Source organism: Camellia sinensis, chromosome 6 (assembly GCF_055761805.1).
Source record: "Camellia sinensis isolate YWXY chromosome 6, ASM5576180v1, whole genome shotgun sequence".
Taxonomy (NCBI): Eukaryota; Viridiplantae; Streptophyta; class Magnoliopsida; order Ericales; family Theaceae; genus Camellia; species Camellia sinensis.
The window spans coordinates 163311483-163320993 of NC_138966.1; the positions used below are offsets into that span (position 1 = coordinate 163311483).

The 9511-nt window shown below is 37.9% G+C and overlaps 1 pseudogene; it reads left to right on the forward strand.

Moving 5' to 3' along the window:
- Nucleotides 1-1244: 1244 nt before the first annotated feature.
- LOC114299081 (protein JINGUBANG pseudogene) lies at nucleotides 1245-1846 on the forward strand (annotated as a pseudogene).
- The last annotated feature ends 7665 nt before the right edge of the window (nucleotides 1847-9511 follow it).

Here is a 9511-nt window from a genome sequence, read left to right on the forward strand (position 1 = left end):
GTAAATTATGAAATAACTTTTTTTATAATGATAATTATAATAATATATAGTTTTTATTTTTTTATTCTTTATAGATAAGGGGTAATTGCATCCCAATTTACACTTTTAATTATTAATATTTATAAAGTTTTTCATTGATTTGCACTAATGTAATATTTCCCTGATAAATAAATCACAAAATTCATAAATTATGTGTAAATAAAACAATTTAAAAATAAAAAAATAAAGATGAACAATCAAAGTTGTGTCATTTTACATTTTTTTTCCTCCACACGTAGAATGCACAATTTCGTTAGTTTTGATTGACCATTAATTAAAAAGATAAGGATTTGAGTCACGGCTATGGTTGAAAGATTTTAATTAATTTTATTTATTATTTAGGACTTCCAAGTAAGTTCTCTAACAAATCTCTTCCATACATGTTGTGTGAGAATGATAGATTTGTGAAAAAAAATATTCAATAAGTATGTTCGTATTTACAAATGAAGGAATTTTGAGGGTTTTGGGAGATTTTTTGAGTAATTTTTAACTAATCAGTTTGATTGTTTGGATAGTTTTTACACCGACAACGAGATCCGACCACCGATCTCCTCCTCCCTCCTCTGTCCTCTTGCGACCAACAATCACCGATCTTCTCTCACCCTCTCTCCTATGTCTTGCGACCACCATTCTCCGCATTAAAGATTGAAAGCCCAAGCAGAGTTTAGAACAAAATAGAGTATAGCAGAGTTTTCAAACTATGAACTTTTCTATCATTGAACTGTTATTGCTTACTACCTATGAACACTTCAACACTCTTTCTAAAGTTCTACTTTAATAATCTCTGTTTGGTTAACACTCTGTTTGGATGGAGGGATTTGGTTTGAGAATTGGAAACCCTTTGTTTAGATGGTTAAGTAAGATAGATGGTGAGACCAAAGTTGTGTTTTATTTTTGAGATTATTTCATTTTTATCCTTACACTTTTACGCGATGTTTAATGATTCTCCCAGACTACTCTTATTTTCATGCGTACCCCCATACTATTTAAGTTACTATCAATTTTGCCCATGCCGTCACATTTGAAATGGAAAATGTTTAAAAAATTACATTTTGGCCCCAAATTTCAAAAGAAAGATGCAAACCAGCCCTCCTAACACTTCTCCACCAAACTCGACTTCCTGGGACGAATCCTCGCCATTATCGAAATCTCCATGGTCCTCTCACGCCGCTCAAATCGACGATTACTATTCATACACAGGCCTAATGGGTTCTCTTGTTCGCAAAGAAGGCTATATATACTCGCTTGCCACCTCTGGCGACTTGTTATACACTGGTTCTGATAGCAAGAACATTCAGGTATAGAAGAATCAGAGGAGTTTTCTGGTTTCAAATTGAATAGTGGGTTAGTTAAAGCCATTGTAATTGCAAATGAAATCATTTTCACAGGCCATCAAGACTAGAAGATTCGATTATGGAAAGTGTCTGCGAAGAATCCAACAATTCACAAACGAATCTGGACTTTACCCACGTTGAAACCTTATATAAAGAGCTTGATCAATCCGAGCAATTATGTTGAGGTGAGAAGAAATCGAAATACGATTTGGATCAAACATTTCGATATGATTTCATGTCTTAGTTTGAGCGAAGACAAATCTTTGTTATACTCAGCTTCTTGGGATAAGACAATGAAGGTTTGGAGAGTATCGAATTCAAAATGCTTGGAATCAATTCATGTTCATGATGACGCGGTGAATGCGGTGGTTGCCGGATTTGATGGGTTGGTCTTCACCGACTCCGCAAATGGGATTGTCAAGATATGGTGGCGAGAGATGCAAGGGAAATGTACCAAACACTTTTTTTCATAGAACTGCACCATATGAGTTGTAATGTTTTGAAAATTTTAAAATTAGTTTTCGGACAACTTTCGGTATGCCAAAACCGTCCATTACACGAAGAAGTGAGAAAGCGAGATAGTGTAGGGCGAAGTGGGAAGTGGGGTGAAGAGAATGGCGAAAGAATGAAGTAGAACCGTCAATAATCGAGAAAGATATGAAGTTCGAAAGATGGCTTGAAGAAAAGTAAAAAAGGAGAAGAATTTTTTTTTTTTTTTTTTTTTTTTTTTTTTTTTTTTTTATCAACTTTCAGAGCTCCGATAGCATGCAAAAAGAGGAAGAATGAAACGTGTGAGATGTGATATGAAAACTAGATCGTGAGTTGAATCCAGTGACGTAAAAATGAGGTGAAACAGAGTTATGACGAAGGAGATAAATGGGCTTTGAAGTGGTGGTTGGTAGTGGTGGTGGTGGTGGTTTGCTGGTAGCAAATGGTGGGTTTGCATATGTTTTTTTGAAATTTGGGGCCAAAATGTAATATTTTTAATGTTTTTCGTTTCAAATGTAACGGTGGGGGAAAAATTGATAGTAACTTAAATAGTATGGGGGTATGCGTGAAAATAAGAGTAGTTTGGGGGGTCATTGAAAATCGTGTAAAAGTATAGGGGTAAAAATAAGATACATCTCTTTATTTTTTTACCAAAAGTGATGAGATAAGGAAATAATTGAATTTAATGAAACTTATTTAAAATACGAAAATTATCCTTATAAAAAAAATAAATTATTAATATAAAAAATAATTTTGATGAAATAGAATAAAATAAAACCTTTTTTTGTCTTTTAAATCAATTTTCAATTTCTATTTGTAAGGAAAAATAACTTTTGAAAACTACAAAAAGCCCAAAGTTGACAGAGTTTAGGGGTGTATTCTTTAGAGAGAATTTGCCACCAAACTGGCATACTCTATTTTCCTTATCAGTGTCTCTAAATTTTTTAAAATTATTTCCGCTAATAATAAATTATTTTAACTAAATTAGTTTATAATTACTTTATTTTTTTTTAGAATATGAAAACTCAACCAATAAAAACTGGCGAAAAAGCAAACGCTTAATGCGTCCAGAGATACAAAGCCTTCATTTGGCATGCCAAACAGCCTAGCTTTTTGGCTATTTTAGCCACAAAAAAACAAAATAGACTAAAAAGTCAATAAAATAAAATGTCATATTCAAATTATAATCATTTCAATTTTTCTCTCACATAAAGGAAAAAGAAGCAAAGAGCGAGATTATCAATCCAACAATGGGCTTAAATAAAATCGTGATAAAAACGAGTATTTAAAGGCCACTGATTAACTTACAAGCTCGTGTCTCTCAACTCGAGCATCAAAAACCCGCCACATTTCAGGCCCATTCCATTCCCAAAACAGGTAGAAAAACGTCGTCGCTTCTCCTTTATACCATGCCGTTCAATCAGTTTGATTTCTTCTCCTCCACCTCTCTTCCCATCTTCCCCAATTAGCCTACTAAAACCACAGATCACAGAATCAGCACAACTCCAAATTCTCTCTCTCTCTCTCTAATGGATATTCATTATAGTTTCTACCTTCTCGCAATTTTATCGTTTCTCTCTTTACAAGCAACGGTTTGTAGCAATCTTGAAACTAATGCTAGGTGGTTGTATTAGTGATAGTGGTGGTGGTGCTACTTGTAGTTGTGGACAGTAGTCAATGCCGTATTCAGAAATTTATTTTTGCGGTGTCATTTAATTACTTGTGATCGATATCATTGTTTCATATTTTTAATTTTACAAAACTTATTAAAAATAAATTTTCACATAATATACTACAATATAAATGTAATATATTATATTTTCAATCCAAACTTGTTAAGTAGTAGTTTGGTATGTTGGTTTTGGAGAGGTTGGGACTATTTTAGTCACAAAAAGATAAAACATGTTTTTTAGTCCCTAAGCTAAAAGTTGTTGTATCAACCCATAATTATTTCATTTTTTTTTCTCACAAAAGTCAAAAAGTCCATCCCAAATGAGGCTATTTTTAGTCTCAGGCCAAAAAATCAGAAAGCCAAAAGCCAACTTACATCCCAACGAAGCCTAAATTACATTGGTTGGATTGAGAGAGTGAAGAAAGAAGAAAAAAACAGACAAAACAAACCTTCACGTGAGGAAAAAAAATAGTAAAAACTTAAAAATCTCATGCTTAAAAATGAAGTTAACACTTAAGTTTTACTTTTAAAATATAAAGAAATAAAGAAATGATATATAAACAAAAATTTTATGTAGAACGGTGTGACTTCTTATTGTCTTTTTTATTTTTAATCAGAACACTCATTATTGTTTTCATAATTTCAAAAATATTATTAACATGTCATTTTGGATTAGTTTTTTTGTCTAAACTTTATGTTTGCAAATCATTTTTGACACCATCTTATTTATTTTTTAAATAATTTTAGTGGTCACTACAAGAAAAAACGCATTCGGTTTTTAAGTTTCCCCGACTAAATTTTTTAGTCGCCATAAGTTTATTTGTGAAAGAAAAAAAATTTACCCCTCTACTCTTTCGAAGTTTCGAACCATGAACCTCCCACACCATAAACCTTATGCAACACACTCTTTCCACTACGCCTCCATAACACCATACGATTATATATGCAACATATATTATTTATATACTACATAAACCGGTATTAATATAAAAGTATATATATAAACATAATTATTTTTTATTAAACATAATTTATTTAAAAATAAATTATTTAGTAAAAAAAAAAAAAGATCACTTTTGGCAACTAAATATAATTTTAGTCGCGAATTCTATACTTTTGGCTACTAATTATTTTTTAGTCGTTAAAAAATAAATTTCCCTAGCTAAAATTACCACTTTTGGCGACAAAACTTCTTTTTAGTCGCCAAAAAGCTTACTTTTGGCTACTAAACATGTTTTTAGTCACTGAAAAGCTCACTTTAGGCTACTAAATTTTTTTTAGTCGCCAAAGGGCCTTACTTTTGGCTACTAAAATGTTTGTAGTCGGTAAAAGTCTCACTTTTGGCTACTAAACATGTTTTTAGTCGCCAAATGCCTCACTTTTGGCTACTAAATTTTTTTTAGTCGCCAAATGTCCTTACTTTTGGCTACTAAAATTTTTGCAGTCGGTAAAAGCCATATATTGGCGACCAAATAGATTTTTAGTCACCAATACTTATACATTTGGCTACTAAATTGTTTTAAACTTTTGGCTACTAATGCTTTTTTAGTTGCTGAAAATGCTACTTTCAGCGATGAAAGGGGATTTTTTAGTCACCGAAAATGCTTTTTCTTGTAGTGGGTGTCAATTTATAAAAACTTTAAAAATTTTACATAATACTACATAATCTTTAAAAAAAAATAAATGTTTAGTGGGCTCAATTGAACCCGTTGCCCAAACATAGCTACGCCCCTGCCAATAGTGACTTAACCATTAGGCCATAAAACCAACTGACTAAGGTTCGTTTGTTTTAATGAAAATCATTTTACAATTTTTTTTATAGCGATCCTGGGTTTACCCTTGTTGTACAGTGATCCGGACATGTGTCCGTGGATGTTGGTAGTTGGTTATTATCGTGTTTACATTCCTTTTTCTTCATATTTGAGTTATAGGATGTGTTAGGCAGGTTTGTTACAGGTTGGTTGTGTTCGGGAGCCTAGTGTTGCTGCCCAGAATTTTGGACCTTCGCTCGAGCGAGGAGTTGGTCGCTCGAGCGAGAGTGGGGTTCGTGTTTGGTGGGTCGAGCCAGAGTGGCTCGCTCGAGCGAGCGGTTGCACCTGGTTCTGGACCTGAGAGCTGTCTTTCTTGGCTCGAGCGAGCTTCCTTCGCTCGAGCGGTCTGGGTTTTTCTTCGCTCGATCGAGAACTTCTTGGCTCGAGCGAGAGTTTTCTGTGTTTGGTCGCTCGAGCGACCAAGCCTTCGCTCGAGCGAGCGTGTTTTATATCAGCGGACAGTAGCGTTTTAAACATCACTTTTTCACTTCTTTTCTTTGAGCAAAACCTAAATCCGAGCCTCTCTCTCTCTACACTTGCACTCTCTCTAAGATTTGATCTCCCTAGAGTGTGAATCTAGCCTAGGGCCTTTGTTAAAAAGATAGAGGGTGTTGAGAGCTTCGATTTAATCTGAAAAAGTTTGGATTTGGAGCAAGTTGATCTTCGAGTCTTCATCTCCTTTTTGGCTAAAACTTCCAGGTAGGGATATCCTACTCCTCTCTATGGATTTTGTCTTTAAATTTTGGTATTTTGAGATGTTGGGCTTGGTTTGGTAATTTTGTGAAAGTTTGGGGCTTTTGTGTAATTTTACAAAAGTTGGGGTTTTATTCATAATAAACCTGGATGCATGTTTGGCATAGAGAAATTGAATGAATGTTAAATCATTGATGAAAATGGGACCTAAGGGTTGAAATGGTAATTATGGAAAATGGCCTAATTACATTGTTTAATTAATTGGGATAATTAATTGGGAGAAATGAGGAAATGAAATGTTGATTGAATATCCATTTGTGCATTTATTTTCTGTTTAGAAATAACTGCTTTGGGCTATCGGTGGAGGATAGTCGTGATTGTTGTAGACAATGCATGATGATTAGGCAAACTGAAACTAATCAATGAAGTATGTCATGGAACTTGACGGTTGATAGAATACATTAACTGTATGTATTGGGTGATTGTATATAGAACCAATGTGTTTATATACGTTATGTGTAGAGGAGGAGATAGGGGATGTACTCCGCGGTTTAGGGGAAGATAGGGGATGTACCTCTAAACCGGATAGTGATGGGAGAAGATAGGGGATGAACTCCGTAGATACAGCTCATATGCTTGTCTAAAGAAGTGAAGATAGAGCTTATATGCTTATCTTTGTGATGTGTGGATATAGCTTTTATGCTTATCTGTGGATATTGTTGTTATACATATCTGTTGTAGAATGTGGATATAGCTTATTTGCTTATCTGAGAATGTGGATATTGTTGTTATACATATCTGTTGAGCATGTGGGTAGTGCTTATATGCCTATCTGTTGAAAAAGAGGAAATGAAAAGTAATTGGGACTTGTAAGTCGTTTGACATAAATATATGATTTATGTGATTGTATCAGTGTTGGCCATCTATCAATTGCTAATATTTTAGTCATTGTTCATGGTTGGCTTAGTATATTTCTACTGGGCTGTGGCTCACCCTATATGGGAATATCATTTTCAGGTACTGGTAGCATGCCACCTCCAAGGACATAGCTGGGAGGCTAGTGGCGGGCATACTTTTGTTGCTTAACTTTTGATGTATTACATGTAACTTCAAGCCAAGGGCTTAATGTGTAAACGAGTTAGTACTCTTTTGTTGTAACCAAGTGTTAACTTGGAAAGCTGTAAGCCCGTAGGGCATTTTGTTATGATGTTAACATGTAATACTTATGTAATGGAACTCTAATGAATAAAGGAATGTGGTTTGTTTATATGTAAATGCATGTAATATCTGATGGGTTTAATGTAGTTATTTTGAGGACGTTACAACTTGGTATCAGAGCGTACCGGGTTCGAATACTTTGGGTACGTGGGAAGTGATTAGGATCACAATGGGTTTGTCTCGCTTGATAGAGACTTAAATGTAGTATCATATGCTATGTGCTTAAATGCTAACATGCTTATGTGACTATGTGGGTATGGGATTTAATTTCTAGGATGTTGATTGGATCCTTGAGTTTCTGGGAGTCTTGTTGGAAAAGCACTTGATCAATGCTGTTTCTAACCAGAACTCTAGTAACGCCTCGGGACTATCATTATCCGGGAATGAAATTCGTAAGTGCTTATGTGTTTATGTGCTTATGTGGAGTGAATTACAGTTGTCCATGTATTAGGACGTGAGTGTTTAGTTTCGGCACATTTGTGAATGTGCTAACGTTCTGTGTTGCCTTTATTAGGATGTCAGGGCGAGGAAGAAGTGCTAGGCGTGGTAGACCTGCGAGGCAGGAAGCACCGTTACCGGGAGAGATTCCGGCAGTGCAGGAGGGAGTTGGTCAGGCCAATGTGGCCGAGCCAGTGGGTCAGCAGGCCATGGGTGCCTTGGCCAGAGAGATAGCAGGAGCTTTGGGTATTCTTAGAGCTGGGAATCAGGCCGCTGAGGCAGGGCCTTCCTTCTTGAAGAGGGAGTTTTTCCGGTCTAATCCGGATGAGTTTGTCGGGGATCCGAAGGAGCCACTGAAGGCTGATGAGTGGTTAGAGCAAATGAGTAAGACGTTCGAGATGCTTGGCATCGAGGACGGAGCACTGAAAGTGACCTTGGCATCCTTCCAGCTGAAGGGAGATGCGGGTCAATGGTGGAAGTACGAGAAGGCTCGTGTTGGTGGTACTTGGGAGGCATTTGTGAATGCTTTTCAGGAGAGGTTTTTGTCTGCAGCAGCTAGGGAGAAGCTGAGGGATCAGTTTAGCCGGCTTAATCAGCAGGGCTTGTCAGTGGCCGAGTTTGAGGCTACTTTTACCAGTCTGTCCAGGTTTGCACCTGAACTGGTGGCGTCTGAGGAACGTCGTTGCTATGAGTTTGAGCGGAAGTTGAGGCGGGGCCTCAAGTTGAGAGTTGGTGGGTCTTACATCCGAGAGTATAGACACCTAGTGGACGCTGCAGCTCATATGGAGCTCATGATGCAGGAGGAGGATGAGGGGCAGAGAGGCTCCAAGAGGAGCCAGGATAGTCAGAGTGATGGCAAGAGGCAGAGGGGTTCTAACCCTCAGCAGTCGCAGGGTGGTGTTGCTAGATCGACCTTCCCAGTGCCGAGTGTAGGCTCCGGGAGAGGTGGTCAGGGGGAATTCACTTGTTACAAGTGTGGCCAGCTGGGTCACAAGGTTTCAGTTTGCCCGCAGAAGGGTGGGGGTCAGAAAGCTGCTTCTTCTTCAGCTAGACCGCAGAGTCAGAGTTTGGGCAGGGGGCAGCCCTTGACTTGTTATCAGTGTGGACAGCCTGGGCACCTGAAGAGGTTTTGCCCACAGTTGAGTGCCACTTCGGGAGCGTCTGGTTCTAGGCAGACGCAGGGTTTTCAGCCAGCTCAGTCTGTGCAGGCCTCGAGGGCCAATCCGGGAGTTTCGTCATTCCAGTCTGTGCAGCAGTCTTTTACTCCGAGAGGTGAGCAGGTAGACCAGGGGCCTACGGGGCGCGTGTATGCTGTTACCGCGCAGGATTTAGTACCGGCTCCATCAGTAGTGAGAGGTACTTTTCTGTTTTGCAACTCGGTTGCTAGTGTGTTGATAGACACGGGTGCATCTCATTCTTTTGTATCTGCTGCATTTGCATCTGTTTTGGAATTGGAGTTAGCACAGTTAGCATCTCCTATTTGTGTGGTATCGCCTTTGGGTGGTGAGTTGATCCTGAAACAGGGTGTTAGAGGATGTGATATAGAGGTCGCCGACTATAGGCTTCCTTTTCCGTTTGTTGTCATGCCCATAAAGGGTTTTGATGTTATTTTGGGTATGGACTGGTTATCGTCATACCGGGCTGTTATCGATTGCTACCGCCAGAGGGTCACGTTATGTACCTTGAGCGGGGAGTGGTTCCATTTCTTGGGAGACCGGGTTGGTAGTGTTTTGCCACCGGGGTATGATTCGCGAGGGCGAAGTGAGCTTAGAAGTCTACTTGCCAGCTTTGAGAGTGGTGAGAGTGGTGAGACCCAG